Source organism: Cervus elaphus, chromosome 9 (genome assembly GCF_910594005.1).
Source record: "Cervus elaphus chromosome 9, mCerEla1.1, whole genome shotgun sequence".
NCBI classification, from domain to species: domain Eukaryota; kingdom Metazoa; phylum Chordata; class Mammalia; order Artiodactyla; family Cervidae; genus Cervus; species Cervus elaphus.
The window spans coordinates 66,939,062-66,960,692 of NC_057823.1; the positions used below are offsets into that span (position 1 = coordinate 66,939,062).

Consider the following 21,631-nt stretch of genomic DNA (forward strand, 5'->3'; position numbering starts at 1 on the left):
CACTAGCTTACTGAAACTCTTGATAACCCCAAGATAAGTAATAGTGATATCGCAGTTATCCTCCATAATCTTCTCAGCAGGCACACTTTTTTAACCCCGTTTCACAGATGAGGAAAGTGAGCCTCAGGAGAGGTTAATAAGCAACTGTCTTTCTCATTGCTCAGACTAAAAACCTTGGGGTCATTCTTGCCCCCTGTTTCTCTGTCACCTTATATCTAATTTACCAGGACATCGTTTTGGCTTCTAAAAACTGTGACCAAAGGTAAACAGGTAACTGAAGTGGGGCTAAAAAGGATGCCTGCTGAGCAGATTACAGAGGGTAATTGCGATATCACTATTACTTACTTAGGGGTTATCAGGAGTTTCAGTGAGCTAGTGTATGTGGAGAGGAGACCAGAACAGGTCAACTGTGACCAAAGGTGAAAGTTTTTACCACCTCCTCGCCTGCCAGCCTGGTCCATATACCATTGCTTCTCACCTGGAAGGTTGCAGGAGCCTCTAACTGGTGTCTTGTCACTCCTGCTTTAAGTCCTGTCACGGCTTCTAGAGTGGAGTAGAATTCAGAGTCCTTAGAGTGTCTTCTTAAGCTGACTCCCCAGACTTCCCCTTGCCCTGACCCTGAGCTCTTGACTCTTTACCCACTCTGCCCTCCTACGACATGACTCTTCCTGGAGCATGTGGTGCTTCAGGCCTTGTATTCTTCAGTGCTATTCCCCCAGATAGCCATGTGGACCATGCCCTCACTTTCTTCCGGTTCCTGTTCCGTTCCCGGGCATGGAGAGGCCTGTCCCCACCACCCTGTATTAACTGGCAGACTGCATGCACCTTATGCTCTATCTCATCCCTCTTACCCTGCTTCAGTTTTCTTTTTAGTTTTTATCACTGTTGGATAGGGGTCTTTGGTATTTATTTGATCACTGCTTTATTTCCAGCACCTAAATATGCCTGTCACAGAGTAGGCAGCTCATTGAAGATTTAATTAGTGAATGAATGGATGAATCTCATACTTTTAGCAGCATATTTTGAGTCTGGCGCAGAGGATACCACAGTGAATAATAAAAAGTTGTGTTGACAGAGAGCACACACACCTTCGATGCAGTGTGGAAGATGCTGTGTAAGAAGGCTGTGGGATTCTTTGGGAGTGCAGCTGGGGGCACCCAGTTCAGTCTAGGTCAGAGTAACTTTTCTGGAGGAAGCAGTGGCTAAACTGAAATGGGAAGGACAGGTAAGAGTTATCTGAGAAAAGACCTGAAAAGAGGACTCATTCTTCGTTGAGGAAAGGCCAAGAGATCCAGGGAACTGAGTAGTTCCCTGTGGCTGTGTAATAAATTATGATTTTAACTGGAAGGCAGTGGAGAGCTTTAGAAGATTTTAAGTGAGGGTCAGATTTTTGTTTTTGAAAGTTTGCTTTGGCCATGTGGGAGAACCTCTTAGGTTAAGAATAGGTGATTTGGGGTTTCCTGTCTGATCCTTTGGGGCAAGGTTCCCAGATTAAAAGGGAGCAAACTTCTGAGACATTCCTGAAGTGTAGGTGTAGGACAGTTATCGGTTGTCATCCTTCAAGGGTAGGGAGCAACTCCAGTGTATGGGATTTCTCTGACCTTTTAGAAGGCCAGCTTAGTTGGAATGCAATTGCTGGTGACTGGCCTAGGCTGTGTCCACACTTGAGCCAAGAGCTCCATCTTGCTTGCACTCCTGCAGCTGTTTAGGCGGGAAGAGGAGGCAGAGGCCCTGGAAGTAGGGGCGGGGGACAGGCTTCCTACAGGAGTCCCCACCTCCACCTGGGAAGATACTCATGTAGCGGGGCTTCTCGGTCCGCACCTAGACTGTCTGCCACGAGCCTCTCTGCCGCTTGGCGTGGTGGGCTTTGCCACCCATAGCTACGGGCACAAAATTTTCTTCCCATCAGAGGCACCTCCTTTCAGCTGAATTCGAACCATTTTTACACCTGAGCTAACAGTGGGTTTGCATCTGCCGATAGGCAGTCTGAGTTTCTGAGAACACTGGGCTTTTGAGAGCCAGGCTTACCCTGACCTGTGGTCATTATCAACTCTGTCCCTAGTGCTCTGCACAAAGGGGCTTAGATGTCCTTATCTCCCTTTCAGAGGAGAAGGAGTATTTACAGCTGGAAGAGACCCCAAAGGCCCTTGAATCTAACTAAACCATTCGTTTACAGGTTAGGTACTTTGGGCCCAGAAAGGAAATAGAGTTGCTCAAGGTCACAGTCAGTTCAGAGTACGGCCGAGATTTGAACCCATGTCTCTTTGCTCCTACTCCGGTTTTGTTTTCACTCCTCTGGAGGAAGAAGTAGAGCGTTGACTTTGTAGTTATCCAGTTTGAGTTAAGCCCAATCCTGTACTGAGTGAGTGCCCTCAGATAGATTGGTAACTTGTGGCTTCAGTAAAGGGAGTTATAACTGGAGTACCTGCGTCCTAGGATCACAGTGAATGTGCACTAGGTGAAGGCGGGTGCTCAGCTGAAGCCTGGCAAATAACAAGTGATGACTGCTCTAGGCAGAGAAGGCAATGGCAACCACTCCAGTGTTCTTGCCTGGAAAATCCCAGGGGCGGGGAGTCTGGTGGGCTGCCATCTATGGGGTCGCACAGAGTCGGACACGACTGAAGCGACTTAGCAGCAGCAGCAGCAGCAGACCACTCTAAGAGTGTTGACAGTAAAAAAGAGTGTTGACGGTTCCTCTTTTGAGGTCTTGAATTTGACCCAGGTCTTCAATTTGCTAACAGAGGTCAAGTGCTAAGTCTTCTGTCTTTCTGGGTCCTCTCTCCCTCTTTTCTCTGCTGTTTGGTCCTGGGGATACACAGGAAGGCAGCCCATATCTCTTAGAGCCAACTCTTCTTACCTGCCCTGGGCTGGTACACAACTTCATAGTGGAGGGGACTTTAAGGAGTCACTGGGGGCTATAATCCTGCCGTGAGAAGCCCACATTGTGCACTTGGGAGTGCCCTCGTGGTAGAACGTTGGTGAGAGGACAGCTCAGGTGCTTTGCAGTGAAACCCTCCCGCTCCATCTTTAGTATCTTTTTGCAGCTTTGGATTTGTTTGAAGGAGTGGAGGTCTCCTTGCTTTTCCTGTTCTTTATATATCTTTACAATGATATGAGGAAGACAGGCCAGTTATGTGGATGGAATAACCTAGTCTGGGTTTTGTCCGCAGTGGAGTGTAGGGGGTGGAGTTTGGCCATGGTGAGAGCCCCTTTGGGTATGGGAGGCTGCATGCTACTTCTGGGGAGTGGGAGCGAGACAGGAAATTAGGAACACACGGAGGCGGCTGCTCACTCTGACGCATGCCCCTTACTGTGAAGAGGGGATGGTTGAGAAACTAGGATAATTTTTCCCAGACCATCAAAGCTTGGGGTGGGTGGCAGTGCGGTTGTTCTAAAGTACAGCATTTGAACAGACCTGCTTCAAGTGGCCCTACAGGTCAAGCTCTGATGGCAGGTGGGAGGTGGAGGGTCAGTAGGTTTTGACTCTGGTCAAGTTGTAACTTTTAGCAGTGCCCTCAATGGATTCAGCTGCCGCTGTAGGTCCTGGGTTCCTTGTCATGGTGATAGTACTTAAAGAGTTTGGATGGCAGTTTGCTGTAGGGTTCTGCAGCTGTAAATTGGCAAAGTACTTTTCTAGATTGATTCATTCTGAAAATTTTTGAGCACTTGTGGGCTCCAGAATTCAGGGGTAAACAAGACACAAAAGCCATGATGGGACTTTTGTCTTGAAAGGTATAAGTTATAAATGGTTATTCACTCTGCTTACCACCTCAAATCCAGTTCAGCCTCCTGACACAGTTTGATTACCCTTCCATTTAAAAACAATTTAAGCATCTGTGTGTGTTTTAAAATCAAGAAAATGTATCTGGAAACCTAGAGATTTTTTGGTTTCTCTTTTAAAATGTAAATTATGAATACATAAAAAAAATGAATTGTCTACTTTAAATGAGTCAATAGCATGGAATGTGAATTATATCAATAAAACTGTTATGGAAAAAAATGAGAAGACCTGGCCACACTGAACCTCTGTTCCTTTATGACGCACACATCCAGCGGCAGGATCTAGCTTCCTTTAGTCTAGGACACCTGTGTGAGGCCTGTGGGCTCAGACTCTGTATATTTTATCATACAAAGGAAAGGGGACAGCAGTCTGTCCAACCCACAAGCTGAGGCATATCCTTATTGGAGAATTAGGAGAGGGTGGGGAAGAGTTCACAGATAGGGATTGCAGTCCTGGAGGAGGTCTCCTTATCCACCTTTCTGAGGGAGAGTGGATATGATGGGGGAGACAGGACACTCTGGGCATTTTGGCCTGAGGCACCAGGGCAGTAAGGGAAAGCTTTCTGAATGCTGAAGAGTGGGCTTGCCAAGGAAACACGGTTATGTCAGGCCCCGGTGAGACTTCACTCCCTTTCCAGCATCTGTGAAATGGGTGTAGCATCCTTGGTAACATTCTCCAAGGCCCCTTCTAGCTCAGATACCCTTTGGGTATGAGAGCAGCTAAGCAGATGTTACTGTCTCAAGCAGAATGGGGAGGATGCTGGCTAGAGGCCTTGGGCCTGCCTATTTATGATCCTGCTCTTCGGGCAGTGGAACTAAAGCTCACGGGAGCACTGAATTCACTCTGGGGCAGCCGACACTGAAAAGAAGCTTCTCTGCGGCAGCGGTGGGTGTGAGCCCTGTAGGATAGGGCAGAATTGGGGACCAGCTTTCTAGTCCCAGAGGTTTGACTCATGTGCTGAGACACCTTGGGCGTCTGAACCTCTTTGGACTTCCTTTCCCTTTTCTGTAAATGAAAGCGGTCAAGCCAAAAGACTTTTCAAGGTCCTTTCCCACAGGATTAAGTTCTGTGTATCAAACTGGAGGTTAGGTCTCTGGTTTGAGAAAGATTTTATCTGATGGGGATTGCTTTCCCCCACATGATTGGACCAGCTTTAACGTGTCATCCCTAAGATCTTGCCCAAGGCTGTGGGATTCTTCTGCTTAGGCATTCATTCTGCCCTAGGCTCTTGGGGAGTTCTGGGCCAAGGTGAGTGCCCCATCACTGTGCACACAGTGGTGGCCCATCCTTGGCAGGAATGTTGTTGAGAAGATCCTGACGTCCTGAACCTGGTTAGATGGGCAGTTGCTAAGACTCCCCTTCTGGCCCTGAGACTGAGAGCCTAGGTCTGGTGGAGGCCACAGAGCAAGTATCAACTAGTTCAGTGAGACAGTAAACCAGCCCGGCTCCAGAGATTGTCTTTTTTTATTTAGTGTGTATGTATGCATGTGTGACGGAGAAGGCAATGGCACTCCACTCCAGTACTCTTGCCTGGAGAATCCCATGGGCAGAGGAGCCTGGTAGGCTGCAGTCTATGGGGTCAAGAAGAGTCGGACACAACTGAGCGACTTCACTTTCACTTTTCACTTTCATGCACTGGAGAAGGAAATGGCAACCCACTCCAGTGTTCTTGCCTGGAGAATCCCAGGGACGGGGGAGCCTGGTGGGCTGCCGGCTATGGGGTCGTACAGAGTCGGACACGACTGAAGTGACTTAGCAGCAGCAGCAGCATGCATGTGTGACACAATTAGCAGATATTTTATGGTAAGCAGGTGTGATTTTTTTTTTTTTTTTTTGAGAATCACATGAGACTGTGATTTCCTCCCATAGATGTTTGGTGAGTTTTTCCTCTGAGGTCGTATACGTCTTCCTCACATACAGTGACACTTCACTGTCATATGCCTATCCATAACCTTTACTCTGGAATTATGCCCTGGCAGATCAGATAAGCATCATATGCCTCTCATTTGCCACAGAGGGTTTCAAATACCCTGTTTTAATTCGTGGCCCGCCCTGGGGGCCTCCAGGCTTTCCTCAGAATATGAGCTTGGGCTTCAGTTGCACCTTGTTCCTCAGCATTGGGGCACCTCTGGTCCCTGAAAGGGGAGAGGGAGTCCCTGAAAGGACACCTGGGAAGGGAGGCCTGAACGCTGTTCCCGCTTTAATTTGGGGAGGTGAGGGGGGCCTGCCAAGGTGCATGGGCTAGAGGGGTGGATAGGGAAAGAGATGGTCTCTAAAAACATTTTAAAGAGGTTTATTTGAGCCCAAATTGACACTGTAGCCTGAAACTATTTTATTTAGAGCTGTTTTGAGGGGAGGGAGGTTTTGGCCACTTGGCATGCAGGATCTTAGTTCCCCGACCAGGGATTGAACCCGTGCCTTCTTCAGTGAAAGCACAGAGACCTAACCCCTAGACCTCCAGGAAAGACCCCTCAAGAGAGTCTCTTGAGTATTCAGAGTGTTCATGCTTATCTAGAGAAGCGCTGGGACTTGAGCCTAACCTTTGTTTGTCTGGAAAGAACTAGTTTGGCTGCCACCAAAGTGAAAACCACTCATTTAACACATTTGTTTCAGTAACTTAAGTGCTAGACTTTGTAAATATTGATGGAAATAAGACAGAAGAGGCCTTCACTCATAGTTTACATGCTAGTGAAGTGACACCATAAGCCAGCAGGGTAGTTCTGGTTATCTGTTAATGCCTAACAAATCACCCCAAAGCTTGGTAGCTTAAAAAAACAGCCCTGGAGAGACTTCCCTGGTGGTCCAGTGACTAAGACTCTGCACTCCCATTTTAGGGGACCCAGGTTCAATCCCTGGTCAGGAAACTAGATCCCACATGCTGCAACTGAGAGTTTGCATGCTGTAACTAAAGATTCCACATGCCGCAAGGAAAATCGAAGATCCTGCGTGCTGCAACTGAGACCCAGTACACCGAAATAAAACAAAAAACAGCCCTGGATCCTGGTGTGCGTGTGACCTTGTGTGCTTCCTCCAAGAGTGGAGATTCTGTCTCCCCCAGCCTTTTGGAATTTCTGAGATCAAACCCTGCTGGCCTTTAAAGCCGGATTCTCTGTGGGCTCCTTCTGTCATTGCTGGACTCTCAGGCTGTGAAACTTGACATGGGGCTCAGAACTTTCACTGTTGTGACAGAACTTCTGTGGTATAATAGTTAGCCAGTCTGTGGGTCACCCACCCGGCAGGTATGGGATTTGATTTTATCTCAGTTGCACCCTTCCTGCCATCTCCTTGTGGCTTCTTTGTCTTTGGATGTAGAGTATCTTGTTTTGGTAGGTTCTAGCAGGTTTTTTGGGAGAAGGCTATGGCACCCCACTCCAGTACTGTTGCCTGGAAAATCCTGTGGATGGAGGAGCCTACTCCACAGATGGAGTAGGCTGCGGTCCATGGGGTCACTAAAAGTCGGATACTACTGAGTGACTTCACTTTCACTTTTCACTTTCACGGATTGGAGAAGGAAATGGCAACCCACTCCAGTGTTCTTGCCCGGACATTGCCAGGGAATGGGGAGCCTGGTGGGCTGCTGTCTGTGGGGTCGCACAGAGTCAGACACGACTGAAGTGACTTAGCAGCAGTAGCAGCAGCAGGTTTTTTGTGTTGTTGTTGATGGTTGTTAAGCATTTGGTTGTGATTTTGGTGTTTTCTAAGAAGAGGTCTCCACTGAAGATTAACTAACCTGTCACACTGCTTCTTTGATGGTGGTTGGATTGTACCTCACAGGCCTGCAGGGCCTCTGTTGCCCAGCTTCAAGACCTAAGAAAGAGCCTGGAGTCAGCAACAGTAGTTGGTGGTTTAATGGATGGAGGGAGCTTTCATGTCTGCAGCAAGATCCTGGAGCCACACCTCACCATGTAGTGGATGGCATGGCAGGGCACGCAGCTATCTTCACTGGGGAGGAATAGGGGGGCTACTAGTTATATCAGAAACAGCCTTTTTATTCACTGATTTCATGGGGTAGGAGTTGAACTTGGCTAGCCCAGGCAATTCTTCTTTTCTACATGACAGTGATAGAGGTGGCAGATCCTGGTCCACAGGGCCCACCAGAACTTCACTCAACATGTTTGGAACCTTGCCAGGGTGATTGGAAGGCTGGGTTCATCTAGAACTGGAGTGTCTTCAGGTGTCCTTCCCACCACTGTGATTTCCAAGTAGTAGGACTTAGTATCCATACATAGTGGCTTGGGGCTCTCAGAGAGAGTGTTCCAAGAGACAGGAACTAGATGTGGTCAGTGTTCTAAGGTGCTGGGCCCGAGCACTGGTACAGTATCGTTTTTGTCATCCTGTGTTGGTAGAAGTCACAGATCCCTCTGAGAAGGAAGGGGAGGGGACATGGGTCCTGCTTTTCAACAGGAGGAATGTTAGTTTGCTGCCATCTCTAGTACCACTTGCCAGTTTCTGATAGTGGTGAGTGCTGTGAAAGAAACGTAACTAAGAGAGAAGGATTTGGGGTTGTGTGGGCGAGGGTAGCTTCAATCAAGGTGTCAGTGAATACCTCTAAGGGTGGGCCAAGATGGGATTGATAAGGAGCCTGCTGTTGAGGAATAGCAGGTGCTAGGTGGGGATGAGTTTAGAGTTCTCCAAGGAACTGACCTGAGAGGCTTTTGGAGGCCAGCTTAGGAAGTTTGAATGCTGTTCCAAAAGCAAGGAAGAAGATGGCAGGAGCTTATTGCTCTGTTCTGTGGAGAGTGGATTGCGGTGGGGCAGAAAGTCCAGGCTAGAAGCAGGGAAACCCCTGGAGAAACTGCCGCAGTCATCCAGAAAAGAGATGGAAAGGAAGAGATGATGGCATAGTGCCTTGGGCCATTTGACTAACTTAATGTCCTGTCCTTGCCTCCTCCAGACTAGGTCACTTTAAGAGGAAGTTTTCTGATTGCTATTTCTTTTTTGTTTTATTTTTAAAAGCCGGAACATTTATTACGCGACTAATCGTTGAAATCCTTAGGATGAACTGGATGCTGCAACAGCCGCTCACTTGGGTTTAGGTGTTGTTCCTTCACGGAATCCATGCCTGAATCTGCGGTATACGATTTTTAGGTGCCTCATCTGACCAGTCCCGGTGGTATTTCGTCTTTTAGCTTTAGCACTCCAGGTATACTTTCTCTTTCTCTTGGCAGGGTAGCCACACTTGCCACAGGTCGACTTCTGAAGGTGGTAGGCCTTAGAGCCACAGCGGCGGCACAGCGTGTGGGTCTTATTCCCACGCTTTCCAAACGTTGACGTTGCCTTCGTCACCTTGCTTCTGCCGCCGAGACCAAAGAGCTGATTGCTATTTCTTACTTCTTCCTCTTTTCTCGTACTGTCCAACAGTCTCTTGGCCCCAGAGCCAGGGGGAGTGTGAGTGTTGTCCAACTTCCCTGCCCTGTCCCAGGCCCCGTCCTCGAGGGGGAGGGGGAACAGCATGGGCTCAGGCATGAGCCCGATGTGGACTGTCTGTGTCACAGTTTTCTGTTACTGACTTGTCGAAGCTATAGTGGCTTTTTTATTTCAGGTAAGAACTTCAGGGTGGGGTCGAGCGAACTGCCAGAGCTGAAAGTCTGGAGATCCCTGTTCTGATTTCAGCCTGGCTCTCACATTTCTCCCTGCTGGACATTCGACTCTCACAATTTGTATGGAGGGATTGGATCCCGTGCTCATGAATGCATAGCCCATCCTTTGCTGGTGTGCCTTTATCTTGCCTTTGGGCTTAGCCGGGGGTCCTCAAACCTACCTCAGGGGTAGCTTGCCTTGTCGAAGGCACATGCCCCAGGGAACCAGGCCAGATTGTCCAGAGCTTCCACTTCTCTCGTGATGAACAAAATTCTAAGACGTCACACACATCTTCTTCATTATCTTGGTTAATATTCATATCCCTGTGGGATCTTCCTACAGTGCTGATCCTGTTTTACAGACCAGAAAGCCACGGTTCAGAGGTTCAGTAATTTGCTCAAGGTTGTATAGTTTGTTAGTAGCTGGGATTCCAGCCCAGTGGCAGACTGAATCCAGACTTCTGCCTTACTTACCATCTGGGTTTGCATTCTCCTGGACCACAGAAGTATACATACTTCACCTGAAAAAAACTTTCTGGGAGAGAGAGGACCCACACAGATCTTCAGACAGCAGGAATCTCTGCGGGCCCTGGTGGCCCAGCCTGGAGGTCCCAGCTTTGCCCATCCTGGCCACCCTCAGTGGGTATGAGCCAGGCCCTGAAACTTCTGATTCTGCTGGGGAGCCCTGGCCCCTCTTTCCTCAGAGGGGAAGAAATGTTCCTCTTCAGCTCTGTCAGGCCACGTGCAGCCTGCTGGAAAGAGCCCTGCTGACCTTGTGGTTTCTCGGGCATGGCCTCCCAGCCAGTGGGAGGGGTGGGGACCACTCTGCTGGCACTGGGAAGCTCTCAGGCTCTGGGTTATCAAAAGGGATGGGAAATACTATTATGTGTTGGGTCTTTTAACTTCTTTTGAAGGGGAAATCTTTTCAGCTTATTCAAGCAGCACCAGTTCATTGTAGGAAGATGTCCAAATGTGTTTCAGCGAAAATAAATCCCTTCATAATCTGTTCCACCAACCGCCATAAATACTACTAAGCTATACCTTTTTAGATCAATTGCTGCCTAATAGAAATACGGTGCAAGCCATATATATAATTAAAAACTTTCTAGTAACCATATTTTTAAAAAGAAAGGTGAAACCAACTTCACATAACCCAGCCAAGATACTCACAATATTTTCGTTTCAGCATGTAATCAGTATAAAAATTATTCTTTATACTGTCTTTGAAATCTGGTATATCTTTTATACTTAAAGTGCTTACTTCTCAGTTCGGACTGGCTACATTACATGTGTTCAGTGTCTACATGTGGCTAGTGACTACTGTATTTGACAGCATATTTCTAGATTTTTTCTTTTTGAGTCACACACATGTATGTTTTGTATATATTATACATGCACACACCTTTTTAAAAAATAGGGCTATAATATTCTGTGAGCCAAAATTTCCCCCCGACTTAGAAACAGAGGCTTTCAAAGGCACTTAGGACCCTCAAAGCCACCTTGGTAAGGAGGGTCCCGTCTTCCTGGTGAGGAAGGTTAAGGAGCTGGCCAGCGCTTCATTCCTGCCAGTGCAGGTGCACATGCTCTGGTTCTCTGCGGGAGCCCCTGCTCTTCCACTGCCCCTGCAGGCCCCTAGAGTTGATCTGCACCCTGTGTGTGAGCGCACGCACGCCACTCTTTGCTGAGGGAAGCAGGCCCACACAGGGGACGCTGTTGGGTGACCAAGGCTGTTACACAGGATGCGGTGTTTAAAACCCAACACTCTAATGCCCAGTTGAGTGCTCTTTCCACCACACTCAGCTGACTTCCAACAGCTTACTTGCTTGGGTTTGCAACTAGCCAAAGCACAAAGGAAACCAGTAAGAGGTGGGCAGAGCCCTCCACTTGGGCTTGTCCTGGGATGCCCCCAAAGCCCACAGCACATCCCCAGTGGAGGCTGACCAGCAATGGGACAAAAACCAGCAGGGCCAGAGTGAGTGCAGAAGGGAACATGCATGGATTGGCCTGGGTGAGGTCAGGACTTAGAAATCTCTAAATAATTGATTAGTCTGTAGAACAGTGCTGTTGCCCTAGTGCAGGGCCGGTTTCACACGAGACCACTTTTGTGGCAAGAACCTCATTTCTTAGCAGGTCTGAGGTTTGTAGGAGCCTGGTTTTATTTTTTTTTCCCTTCTTCCTCCACACCCAAATCTTTGCCTCAGATTTTCAGCCTGTAAAATGGGGCTGCATTCTAGGCATATCACTAGCCTGCTTCTGTGCACCCCCTTGCCTTTTTATAGGAGGACTGGGATGAGCAGCAGCCCGTGGGTTGGGTTTCAGATAAAGGTGGTCAGATTTCTGATGATTGGGGTTTTGAAGGCTAGGTGGATTCAGGATATCCAGTCTTCCTATCCCATTACTATAGCACCCAGCAGACCTGAGCCAGGCCTCCAAAGGCTGGGAGGGGTCTGCTTCAGGTACCAGAAGTTGGCAGGTTTGTACTCCTCTGGGAGCTCTGAGGAGCTGAGGTGGGACACTGTCCAAGGTGGACTGCCAGAGCTGAGGATTCTAAGCCACCATCCTTGATTACTCCTGGGGTGTAGTCTTATTCATCAAGTCCTTGGTTGGAACAGTTGGTACTGCCTTTGGTTAGACCTTAAAACTTTACGAAACACTTCTTTATTCTTATCTCACAGTGCCCTTGAGGTGGGTGGTAATTGGCCCCCTTTTATGGAGAAATTCCTTTTCTATAGGGTCATGGAGATGAAGGGAATTGCCCAGGGTCAGAATTAAAAACTGGCAGAGCTAGTCCTCCCACCCCTTTAAAGCACAACAAATAAGGAAAAAGTCCAGGAGAGTGAAAAAAGATAAGCATCAGTCTATTATTAAGTAAGATATTGCAAGGGAGACATTTAGCACAGTGACAGTCATACTTAAGGGCTTGATAGTATTACAGCTCCATAACCATTTGTGGAAGGATACTTGACTTTATCGAGTTGCCCTGGGCTTAGCAGTTTGTCTGCTGAGCAGGAGAAAGGAGTGTGAGGGCAGTCTGGAAATGCTGGACTCCTGGTTGAGAGTGGAGAGGATGCTGAAGTTCCCCGTTGGCTGCAGCTGGGCTTCCAGTTGCTCTGGGATGTTCTCTGCCATTCCAGGTCTTCCCTGTCCCAGTCCCTGACTTGTTTCATCACTGCCTTTGCCTCTCTGAGGTGGCAGCTCTTTGGAGATCCTAAACTTGAGGAAGGTCAGAGTGCAGTTTGGCTTTGGAAGCCATCTGATCACTTCTTATTTTGCAGAAAGCTGAGGTCATCTGTTAACCAGTGTCTCCTGGGTGGCTCCAAAGGAATCAGGATGCCTGTGCTAGTTCTGTTGTCTTCTGCCCTGTTTCTTCAAGGATAGAGACATGTGAGGCCCTGCAAGTGCTTGGTGCTGTAGGAGGTTAGAAGAGGACTTGACCTGGAGGCACGCACCTGATGGTGACCTAGTGCAGATTCTGTGACTCAGTCCTCCAGACACAAGCCTTCAGCTTTCTTCCCTACACTGGGCCAGCTGTTGATACACCCTGAGCCCTGAGAAGGCCAGGGAAAACCTGCCCAAGTGGAGGAGGTATTGCTTAGAATGCTTTCAATTTCCTAGAAACAGCCCCCAGGCCCCCACAGCCCTGCCTTACTCTTCAAGACAGAGCTTGAAACGTGGTTCTTGGAGGGATGAGGAGCACTAAGAAACATCCAGGGTTAAGTACCTAATAGGCTCACCAGTGAGTGAGATGGAGTAGAAAAATTTGTCAGTAGTCTTACCAGAGACACCTAAACTTCCAAATAATAACTAACACAAAACGAAGACTTACATGCTTCCCCAAGTACTTAAAAAATAGCAGCTCATTTAATCCTCAGAATCCCAGTAGGTTAGAAACTGTTCCCATTTACAGAAATCCAGAGTCACTGAGATGGGAGTGGCAGAGCTGGAACTGTGGAGCCCAGGGTCATTCTTAACCATTGCACTGCCCCGCTGCTGCTGGTGAAATGGAGGAGGGGATCTGGGCTGACCTTGGGGATGGAGCCAGCCCAGTGAGCTTTCCCCAGAGATATCCATTCTGTAATTCTCACTTGTGTTTCTGCAGTTTTTTTTTCCTGGGCCTTGCCTTAATCTCTGAAAGAGGTCAGATCTAAGGGTTGCAGGTCTTACCTGGGATGAGGACGGAGTGGTCCCTGGAGGGAAAGTGCATTGAATCCATCACCACCCATGTCAGCTCTCACGTCGGTCATCGGTTTCTTGGGCTGGATCCTTGGCAGTCTTACCCACTTGTGTATCCACAATACGTGGTATGGGCTGAATGGTTGTTGAGATGAAGAGCATTTTTCAGTGGTTACCAAACTGGAATTATAAATACGTTTGTGACTGCTGTCCCTTCTCCTGCTCACAACAGACATTGCTAATGGATCACAGGTTTTTCCTGAGTCTGTTGACTGAGGTTCCTCAGTACAGCATCCCAAGCAGTTGAGATCAACCAGTTGCAGGTAGAGTTCAGATTAAGGCTTTGTATAAACTGAGCCCTCAGAGGATAGGGACTGTCTTGTTTACTGTTATTTCTCTAGTGCCTGGCACACAAAACCCCTCATGTCAGTGGTCACATTTCATGATAGAGTGGCAGGAGCCCAGGGCTGATATCTTTAAAAACAAGTTGATGTTCTTGGAACAAACCAGGAAGCTCACCGAGTCTCAGTTCTGTCTTATTGTGTCATCTGGGGAGAAGCATGTCCACCCTTCCTACCTCAAACTGATACTGTGAGACTTCGATGCAGTGATGGATGAGGGAGACCTTATGAACCGATGAGTCACCAAGGAAACAGAAAGGGTAATTTACCTGAATGGGTAGCTTATGCTCTCTTAAACTCTCCCCTGTGCCCTGAAGCAGCACCTACATAAAACCTCTGCTTTTCTACTTCCCTTTCTCTCTGTAGTCTGTCTTTTGTCCTGTGGGATCTTTGCAGTTTCCTCCATCCTCCCCTTTCTCATCTGCTGGAGGAGGCAAAATTCTTCTGGGCTTGGTGTAGCCAGAGCCCAGGCCTTTGGGTTACAGGCCGCCCTAGAGCGTTGCCTTTGCAATGAAGAGTGCTCTGATTCCTGGCTGTGCTTTGCCCTTGGCCCCGGTGCTAAATGGCATTATCCTTGCCTGGCAGGTGAGCTAATAGTTTCAGAGAAGTGGATTCTGGTGCTGATGGCTTCAGTCCCTTGTAGGGTCTGCTTGAGCTGGAGCCCTTTGGGATCTCAACCAAGTATCCGTCTCTGGCAGTACTGAGAGACCTAGGGAAGCCTGGGCTTTCAGTTTCAGATCCTTGGTGTCAGCTCCCTTTTCACTGTGTGACCTTGGGCTGGCCACCTAGCCTCCAATAAAACTGGAATAGCTTCACCCTTGGGAGGATTAGAAAATGCACAGAAGGCCTACAGCAGGAGGCCTGAGGTAAATGCTTAGTAGGTGGTAGCCATTATTATGTAATGGATCCAAACCTCAGGGCACTGGGTGAGCGAACAGCAAGGTTTAGAGGGAGAGTGGGAGCTGTAAGAAAGAGGCAGACAGGTCCCTTCAGAGCCTTCATTCTCCTTGTAGCACAGCCACAGGTGGGGGGCTCATTGTGAAACTGACCCTTGAGCTCAGCCCAGACTGACTTTTGTGAACTCACGTCTGTCAAGACACTTGGCTCACTTGTGGCTTCTTGGCCTGCCAGGTCTTGGTCCCTGATGCTAGAAGTTGAATGGTGGTGAAGAGTGGATGAGCTCCTTGGTGCAGCCCTCCTCTGACTACTCTCTGTGGTATAATTAAAACTCGCTCCCTCCTGCTCGTCTGAGCTGGTTAATTCCTGTCTGCACTTCTAGTCCATACGTGTGAGACCCTGGATTGGCACTTGGAGACCAGAGTTCCCTTCAGTCTCACTCATTGACGGCTCAGTTCTCAAATACTAATTGGCATCAGCATTGCACAGGAAACTTGTTAAAAATGCAGATGCCCATGCTTTGCCTCTCTCTGCAAACTGCTTTTTGGAGCTTGGGGGAAGTCAGGAATCTGCATTTAACCCAGGTCCCCCACATTCTCAGGTGTTCTTAGCTTATGGAAGTGGTGTTACAGTCCTGCTAGCTCAGGATTCCTGTTTCCACAGTCATGAGGGTGAGGGGTTTGTATACAGCCTTCTGCCCAGGGACTCCAGAAGGGTGGGAGGTCAAGTGGGAAGAAGGAGACTTCAGTTTCATTTCCACCAGAATAGTTCTGCAATGTATTTTTCTTTTCTTTTCTTTTTTTTTTTTTTTTTTTTTATTTATTTATTTATTTATTTGACTGCATGAGGTCTTAGTTACAGAGACTTAGTTACAGCACATGGGATCTTGTTCCCTGACCAGGGTATGAACCCGGGCCCCCTGCATTGGAAGCAGAGAGTCTTAGCCACTGAACCACCAGGGAAGTCCCCGTATTTTTCTTTTCAAGACATTATTCAATATTTAATACAATACAAAAAGAAAAACATTGAACAAGAACCCATGTACCCACTACCGTTCCTTAAGAAGCACACCCTGATTCTAAAGTGGTGTGGTTTACTCAGTCGTATTTGACTCTTTGTGACCCCATGGACTATGTCCTGCCAAGTTTCTCTGTCCATGGGATTTTCCAGGCAAGAATACTAGAATAGGTTGCCATTTCCTTCTCCAGGGGGTCTTTCCGACCCAGGGATCGAACCTGGGTCTCCTGCATTGCAGGCAGATTCTTTACCAACTGAGCCACCAGGGAAGCCCAGTCAGTTCTAAAATACTAATACTAAAAAATCTCCCAGGCCTCGAAAGCAAAAATAAACAAATGGGGCCTAATCTTAAGAGCTTTTGCACAAGAGGGAATCATAAACAAGACAACCTGTGGAATGGGAGAAAATATTTGCAAACAGTGCAACTTGCAAGGGGTTAATTTCCAAAATATTCAGATAGCTCATACAGTTTAATACCAAAAAAGAAACAACCCAGTCAAAAAAGTGGGCACAAGACCTGAGTAGGCATTCGTTAGAGAAGACACACAGATGGTCAATTGGCACATGAAGAGCTGCTCAGCATCACTAATTATTAGAGAAATGCAAATCAAAACTACAGTGAGGTATCACGTCACACCGATTAGAATGGCCATCTTCAAAAAGTCTACGAATAATAAATGCTGGAGAGGGTATGGAGGAAAGGGAAACCCTCCTACACTGTTGGTGGGAATGTAAACTGGTACTGCCACCACAGGAAAACAATATGAAGGTTCTTAAAAAACTAAAAATAGAGCTACCCTATAATACAATTATCACACTCTAGGGCACATAGCTGGACAAAACTATAATTCGAAAAGATACACATAACCCCCCCCCCCCCACCATGTTCATAGCAGCACTATTTATAATAGCCAAGACATGGAAGCAACCTGAAGTGTCTGTAGACAGATGAATGGATAAAGATGGTGCCTATATACAATGAAAGATTAATCAACCTTAAAAAATGAAATACTGCCTTTTGCAGCAGCATAGATGGACCTAGAGATTATCATGCTAAAGTAAGACAGAAAGAGACTAGTATTATATCACTTTTGTAGAATCTAAATAAATACAGATGAATTTACTTGCAAAACAGAAACAACCTCACAGATACCGAAAGCAAACTTGGAGGAAGGAGAGAGAGAAAGTAGGAGTACAAGATTAACACACTGCTGTCCATAAAATGTGATTCCCAAGGTGGCTCAGATGGCAGTTAAGAATCTGCCTGCAATGCAGGGGATCCAGGTTTGATCCCTGGGTCCTGGGTCAGGAAGATCCCCTGGAGAAGGCAATAGCAAACCCACCACAGTATTCTTGCGTGGAGAATCCCATGGACTGAGAAGCCTGGTGGGCTACAGTCCATGGGGTCACAAAGAGACATGACTGAAGTGACTTAGCATATATAAAATAGGTAAGCAAATAAGGATTACTGTATTGTATAGCATAGGGAATTATGTTTGATATCTTGTAATAATCTATAATGGAAAATCTGAAAAAATATATATATGACTGAATCACTTTGCTGTACACGTGAAACTTTAACACAGTATTGTAAATCAACTATGCTTCATAAACATTTTTTTAAAATACTAAATGCAGTGTTGTGGTTCTGAGTAAGCCCTGTCAGAATTAGCAGGTGAAACTCATTTCTATAACTTCAGGTATGTCCAGAGAAAACCTACCTTAGAATTACTAAGCAGATTCCTGGTTCCACTGTTCCAGAGCAAGAATCTCTGGAGGGTGGGACCCAGGATTCTGTATTTTGACAAGCTCCTCAGGTGATAATTTTTTTGCACCCTGAAATCTTAGGGCCCAAGTCATTTGTAGCAGTGGTGTCAGAGGTAGATTGTACCCTTGGGAAACTGGCTTCATATAAGGTTGTGGTTAGGGTGATCAGTGAGTATGAGGATAGAATTAAAGGATGTTAGTGCAGATGACTGGATCTTCACACCCCAAGCATAGACTTTAGTAGAGAAACTGAAGCCACCTAGAGGGGAATTCTTCCAGGCCCCAAGAACAAGGGCTGTAGTGCTGGTGCCAGGACTGGTATCAGTCTTCTGATCACTAGCCCCATGCCCTGAACACTTCACTCACTGTCGCGGAACATGGGCAGTGGTTCTTTCCTACTGTGGCCAGATTTAGCTATTAAAAATACACAATCTCTAGTTAAATTTGATTTTCAGATAAACAGCAAATAAGTTTTTTAGTATAAGGTGTCCCAAATATTGCATGGGACATAATTAATATAAAACTTTACCATTATTTACCTGAAATTTGCTAAATCTGGCAAATTATAATCTTTAAAAAATTTTTTTATTAAAGCACCAGATTCAGTAATTGACTCAGATTTTTTTAAATAATTATTTTTAATAATTTAAAAAGTGCATTTAAAGATGCATTTATGGTAGTTTTCTGTTTTCTGCCCTTAATTTAAGCTGTTAAACAATCCTGTGAGCTGGCAGGCACCATGAACCCCTTTCATAGTTTCAGAAAGTGAGAGGTTAAGTCTTACTCTAGGATCTTCCATGCAAGGTGCTTTTCTGCTTCCTGATGAACCTGCTTGCTTGGCTTTCATTCCTCTTTGGCCCTGTTAATGCCTATCGAGTTACAAGCTGCATGAGAAATTGGTCAGATAAGACCATCTCCCCTGGCTTTATGAGTTCCTTATTTTGATGGCAGCTGGTGGTTAGAGCATTCTTAGGTGGACTCCCAAGTCCGGGATAGCTGCTCTGTCCTGCCTCTTAGCCCAGGGGCCTACTTGGTGGGGTAGACAGGTAATGTAGGGGTCACGTCACCTCTATGTTTGCTGAAGAGGGGAGGGAGTGGACTAGGTCACCAGTAAGCCAGGATGTGGATTCTGCTGGAAGGGCAGCCTGCCTCCTTATCCACAGTGTCCCAGTTGGAGTTTCTTATGTATGAAGAGGCCTCCAAGGCTGGCCCAGACTCAGCAGCAGAGACAGATCACCTGCTTTAGTGGGGAGCAAGGCCAGTCTGGCTAAATTGGGTTAGGGGAATTATTGGCAAGTCTCTACTATTTCTGCTGAAGTTTTCCCGTTGCCAAGTGTCCCCAACCTGCAGGGCTGGAGCTGTTAGGATCTGAGCTTTTCAGAGAGCAGGAAACAGGGTCAGTGAGGATTCCCAGCCTGCCTCACTGGAGAGATGGCTGGTCAGGCCCTCTGGGGCCCGCCTGCCGCACATCTTCCAGAGGGGCCGAGAGCCTTCCCTGGAGAAGTCAGGTAGCTGGTGACAGTGGGGCCCTACACTCCCAGATCCACTTCAGCCAGAGCACCCCTCCTTTTCTGTCATGTAGTCCAATTCCATGTGAGAAGCTGTTCTTGAAAACGGGGACTTCTGGGTCTCTGTTACAGGCGTCATCAGTGGGTGTGGGGAGCAGTACCTGGAATGCTTGGGTCCCTGAGGCCCTGCCGCCGCCCCACCCCCCCCAACCCCCAGGCTGTGAATTAGTGTAGTTGTGTTGCTGAGTGGCTTCCTGAGCTGTGGGAAAAACCCTGAATGACAAGGCAGAAACTTGTTCAGTGCCAGCTTCACAAGTTACTGGGCGCTGGGCACAGCCCGGTCCCTTCTGGGCCTCAGTTTTCCTGTCCGAACAGTGGTGTGAGTTCTCAAGTCCCTTCCAGACTCTCTCCCCAGTAACAGGGATAATTCAGAGTAGTTTCTTGGAGATTCAGAAGCCTCTTGCAGCAGAGAATGCCTTAGACTTAGGACAGTTAAAATGAGTTTGTGTTACCTTAGGTGGTAGGTGACCACAGGCATGAGGAAAAAGGAGCTTTGATGTCAGCAGCCTCCTGCATGAGGATGATGGTGTCAGTGGGGCAGCAGAGCATTGCAGCCTGCCTGGGGATTGGCTCTGAAATCCAGGGCCTGGCTGCTGGATGATGGGCCTGCCCCTCAGGGCTTAGGAGAGCAGTGCAGGAGCCCACAGGCTGGGTATAGCTTGGAAAAGTTTTGTTTTTTAATGTGAATTCATTAACAGTATTTAGAAAGCAGGAAATTACTGTTCCACACCAAGTTTATTTTTCTGTATTTCTTGAAAACTCAGATGCTCTGGCAACATAAGCTTGTCTTCCTGTGTGGCGTGGCGACTGCCCTTGAGTGGGTGCTGCCCTCTGAGCTGGTGTCCATACTTCACAGCTTGCCATGCCAACCAGCCAGCCGTGTGATTTATGACGTGGCCCGGGGCCTGGAGGCTTATGTCTGAAGTCTGGGACCTCTGGGTAGTTCCAGGGCTGTTTTGTTTGCTGCACACACTCTCTGTTCTGTTTTCCACAGCTGATGTCTGGTGTTTGGGCTGAAGCACACTGCTTCCAACTTGAAGGAGAGCAGGGCATAGGTCTAGACTCCAAAGGGGTTGCAGCTGCCCGGCTGCACAGCTGTGCTCTTCAGACATAATGCAAAGGGGTAATTAACCTCTTTACCCAGAGAAGAATGCTCTGGAAGTTCTTTGAGAAGCACCCGTAGCAATGTAAAATTCTTCATTCAGCAAATACTTACTGTGGGCCAGCCATGAACAGGCTGCAGTCCTGGGTTCCAGGGGCCAGTGAGCAATGCAGAAAGATCCCTACCCTTGTGGAAATCCCAGTCATTGCCTATATAGGGCATGTTGCTGGCTGGTGAAGCCCAAGGTGGAGTCAAACTGTACTTGGGTTTTAGTCTACCTAAGGCAGGTGGCCTCTCTGAGCCTCAGTTTCCTCATCTATAAACTGGGAGTCATCATCACCTTACCTGTCTCCTAGAGTGATTGTGAAAAGTAAATGAGCCACTGCGTGTGAGCATTTTGTGTGGATAGTGTATGGACTTAGTAATTGATTAGTCTGGTGCGGTTGAGATGCATACAAATGCAAACATTTCAGGGGCTAATGAGTGCTCTGAAGACCCCACATGATAGACTGAATTAGAACTTGATCCAGAGTTGCCAGTTGGGCGATTAAGAAAGGCCTTGAGAAGAATTTACACTGAAATCTGTGAATAATGTCACACAGTATATATACTCTGACTCTGGGCAAGTCTTTTCCCTCAGTTTCATTTTCCAAGTAACCAGAATGTCATTTTGAGGCAGTTACATGAAATAGCACAAAGCAACTTAGAGCAGTTTTTGGCTCCTAGTCAGCACTTAGTAAAAGGTGGTTATTAGGATTACTGTTCTAACTAGAACCAAATGTGCCCTTCAGAAAGGCTGGGTCCAGGGAGCTGGCACTTGAAGGCCAGAGGCTTCACTGACTGCTGGTATATTTCAGCTGTGATGATTATTAATTAGCTTTGGGGCAGGACTTCAGGGACTGGTACTGGTAGTGGGCGTGACCACCCCAGGGCGGCTTACTTGGGCAGAGAGAGTCACCGCAGGCTAAAGGGTCACCGCCAGCTAAAGATAGTTGACGGGCTGGGCCGGACCAGGCAGCGTCCTGTGACCAGAGCCTGCCACCTGCGCTCCTCCTCCCAGGCCCAAGGGGCTCAGACTCTTCAGGAGCTTGCTTTGAGCGGAGCCTCATGAGCTGGACTTCTGAAGGTTTCCTCTCTCCTCTCATTCCTTTCCATTAAGGGCACTCTTCAGCCCCCTCCTGTGTTTCCTCTGCACGTCTGGGGGAAATCAGGGTGGGAAAGCTGGTCAGAGAGAGCTGTCTGAAAAGTGGTGGCAACAGTAGGAATCAGTGAACAAGGTGAGGATGGTTAACAAAGCTTTTTTTTTTACTCTTTAGATGAGAGCTCATGCCGGGTGGGGGTGGGAT

The 21,631-nt window shown here is 47.5% G+C and overlaps 1 protein-coding gene and 1 pseudogene across 4 annotated transcripts in view; one reads left to right on the forward strand and one right to left on the reverse strand.

The window, feature by feature from the left end:
* The window catches only part of LARP1 (La ribonucleoprotein 1, translational regulator), an 85,300-nt gene that overhangs the window by 35,875 nt on the left and 27,794 nt on the right, over positions 1 to 21,631 (forward strand). Inside the window, exon 1 of one of the 4 annotated variants that reach the window (XM_043913374.1) lies at positions 21,431 to 21,562. The exons of the other annotated variants lie outside the window; for them this stretch is intronic. The gene's annotated coding sequence lies outside the window, so the exon portion shown is untranslated. Of the gene's footprint in view, positions 1 to 21,430; positions 21,563 to 21,631 lie in introns of those variants that run through there. 4 annotated transcript variants of the gene reach the window in all.
* LOC122699153 lies at positions 8,764 to 9,247 on the reverse strand (annotated as a pseudogene).